Below are 3,115 nucleotides of genomic sequence, written 5' to 3' on the forward strand. Positions count from 1 at the left end.
TCCCTGGGCCCCATAGGCCCTAGACAGGGAGGCGGGTTCTAGTGGGACCAGCTCAGCTGCCTCCCCAGTGCCAGGAGCCTGCTGGAAAGGTAGGGTGTGAATGCATTTACTTCTGCAAGTTGTCTTTGAGCCCCTTTGGCTGGCAAAGAGATGGAGTAACTGCTTGAGCTAACTACTGTCTACTGAGTGTTTCCCCTACTACGAGCCTGGCACTGCACTCCCAGTCCATGAACTGGTTTGCGATGAGGCCCAGAGGGGTGAAGTGACTTGCCAAAGGCCATACAGCTATCAAGAGTCTGAGTCAGGATTTGGACCCAGGTCAGTCCAGCACCAGAATCCCCCTCTGGGCCCTTTCTCAAGTTTGTTCGCTAGTGCCCCTGGGCCCTGGGAGAGATTGATCTTCCTCTTGGAGCTCTTCACTGGGAATGAGGATGTTGTTTGATGATGTGGCGGCTTAGCTTGTGCTCTCCCACTCTAACTGAAGGCTTCAGAGGTTTGCAGAGGCTCAGAACCCCATTGCAAGAGCCCCCACCCCAGGCTAATACTAAGGGAAGCTAGGGTGATTCTAAGCACCGGAAGGATCCGGCAACCATGCACCGCCTCAGTGCCAGTGGATGAGTTTAGAATTTGGCCCTAAGGCAGTAGGAGCATTACATGGCCACGTCTGTGTATCAGGAAAATAACTTTGGTGTCAGCGTAAGCATGGATTAAAGCAAGACCTGTGAAGAGGCTAGGGTGGGGATCTAGATGGCTCGTCCAGGCCAGGGGCTTGGAGGGTGGAGGGGAATGGCCCGGTCTAGAGATGTTTAAGTAGTTCTGACAGAGCCACCCGGTTAGACTGTGAAGGTCTAGAGTGCAGGGGTTAGGAGGTGGACCAGCAGGGGGTTCTTAGAGCCAAGCTGTGGGCCCGGGGGCCATTTCTTCAGGGACTGTGTGTTGGGGCTCTGCTCCGCCCCCTTCCACCTTGAAACCAACATTCTTCCCACCAGCACCCCTTCCTCCTGTCCTCTTCCATCCTGGATGGGAACAAGAGCTATGGCTTTCCCCACCTACCCTCCATGTGTCCTGAACCAACAGAGGTGGGAGGAAGTCCCAGTTTCCCCAGCCTGTGCCACTGCTTGGTATTCTGAACGTCTCTGTGCTAGAGGAAAGGCGTGGGATATGCTGGGAGGAGCGGAGGAGGAGGCCAGTGCATGCCCAGGCTGGGTCCTCCTGCCGGCCGAATATTTACAAACACTCCCAGCCGCTCACTTGGCAACACCAGTGCCACTGATTCCCTCGGGTGCCGTATACACACACACACACACACACACACACACACACACACACATACTCACACTGCTGAAATCAGGAGAGCCTCCCCTCCCAAGCCATGGAAGGAGGCAACCATGGCTGAGACCCCAGGAACCACCGAGTCCTACCTCAGATTGATAGCTGCCTGTAGGTCAGAGAAGGCCATGGCCCTGTGAAATAATGAGAAGAGAGAAGACGCCCAGGCCTAGGCTCTGCCCTTCCGTATGCCAAGGGCTCGGTGGCGTGGTCTGGCTCTGAAGCCAGTGTCCTCAGAGGACCTGGACTTGCAGCTCTGGCCTGCGGTGACTCTTAGGTCCAAAGCAAATCTCATGGCAGTTGCAAGCATTTCTGACTGAGAAGATCAGTGAGTTTTGAAGGATGAGACCCCTGATCACTGCTCAGCAGGGGGCAGTGGGGGTGGGGGGGAGTAGGTACTGGCCCAGCCTGAGAGCCAGAGGAGCTACAGCCACTGCAGACACTTCCTTGGGGAATGGGCAGCCAGGCTCTTTCCTACCACCTTCTATTGCCCCAGAAGGGAGGAGAAGGCCCACAGCCATGCGAAGATGGTGAGCTTTTGTTTCTTTTGAGAGAGAGATTGTTGCTATAGGGCACGTGTGCTCATCAGAGAGAGAGCGAGAGAGAGAGAGAGAGAGAGAGAGAGAGAGAGAGAGAGAGAGAGAGAGAGAGAGAGAGAGAGAGAGAGAGAGAGAGAGAGAGAGAGAGAGAGAAAGCAAGAAATCACCCCCCAGAGGGGATGGCCATGCTGCAGTCCCTTCTCCTTTATTCTCCCCTTGGGATTTTGGGCACACACACACGCGTGCACACACACACACACACACCCAGTGTGAGTTTTTAAGCCTTTAGGTCCAGGACTTGAACCTCAGTCAACTATGTGAGAGTTCAGCGATGTAACCATTCATTACTCCATCTGCTGGTCCCAATGGTGAGTTCTTGATGTGAGGCCAGGAGGGAGCCCACCGATGGTGTGGGCAAGGTAAACAGCAACAAAATGGCTGACCTGACTGAATGGACCCTGGGCATGGCCTTTGGTGGCCCTGCAGTGCCACCCCCTCTCTAGCCCCTGAGCCTAGAACTAAGCTCCCTGAGCTGTTCAGCACCAGTGCAAAGAAGACAGACGGGTTGTGGGGTGTGGGTTGGCAAGCGACGGAATGGCCATACAGCACAAGGGAATGGTTTTGAAGACTGCGTCTTGGGTTTGGGTTCTGGCTCTACAGCTTGCTTCCTGAGTACTTGGCTTACTGAAGGAGGTGACTTCTGCAGTGGAGAATCTATGTTCCCACCTTATAGTGAGTCCAGGGAGCTGTTGTGAGGATCATGCAGGATAATGTACAGGAGAGAGCTTCCCAGGCATGAGAGATTCAGGAAGTTTAGACAAGTCCCATTTCTCCTCTGCAGAGGATGGCGTGTTCATGTGGTATCTACTGAGAGCTTAGCATACCTAAGAGACCAGCCTCACACTTAGGGCTCTGACCTGTGCACAAGATTTCATGGGCTTGGGACCAGCAGTTAGTGTAATGGCTATGTCTCTGAACTCCCACGTAGTTGACCACGGTTCAATTCCCGGACCCAGTGACTTAAACTCACGCCAGGCGCGTGTGCGTACGTGCCCAGGATCCCGAGAGGAGAATAGAGGAGAAGGGATTGCAGCGTGGCTATCTCCCCTGGGGGGGATGGTGATTTCTCACTTTCTGTCTCTGTCTCTCTATGTCTTTCTGGTGAGCACACACGCCCTATAGCAAAAACCTCTAAAAAAAAAAAAAAAAAAAAAAGATTCCAGGGGCTTGAACAAGTATTTTTTAAA

At 53.7% G+C, this 3,115-nt stretch overlaps 1 protein-coding gene across 9 annotated transcripts in view; it reads left to right on the forward strand.

Moving 5' to 3' along the window:
- Positions 1–3,115, forward strand: part of ACSL6 (acyl-CoA synthetase long chain family member 6) — a 66,374-nt gene that overhangs the window by 17,128 nt on the left and 46,131 nt on the right. The window contains exon 1 of one of the 9 annotated variants that reach the window (XM_006166890.1): positions 12–89. The exons of 7 other annotated variants lie outside the window; for them this stretch is intronic. The gene's annotated coding sequence lies outside the window, so the exon portion shown is untranslated. Of the gene's footprint in view, positions 1–11; positions 90–159; positions 319–3,115 lie in introns of those variants that run through there. One more of the 9 variants, XM_006166891.2, reaches the window with a different exon arrangement.

The sequence above is a fragment of the Tupaia chinensis genome, unplaced genomic scaffold (genome assembly GCF_000334495.1).
Source record: "Tupaia chinensis unplaced genomic scaffold, TupChi_1.0 Scaffold144346_1, whole genome shotgun sequence".
Classification (NCBI taxonomy): Eukaryota; Metazoa; Chordata; class Mammalia; order Scandentia; family Tupaiidae; genus Tupaia; species Tupaia belangeri.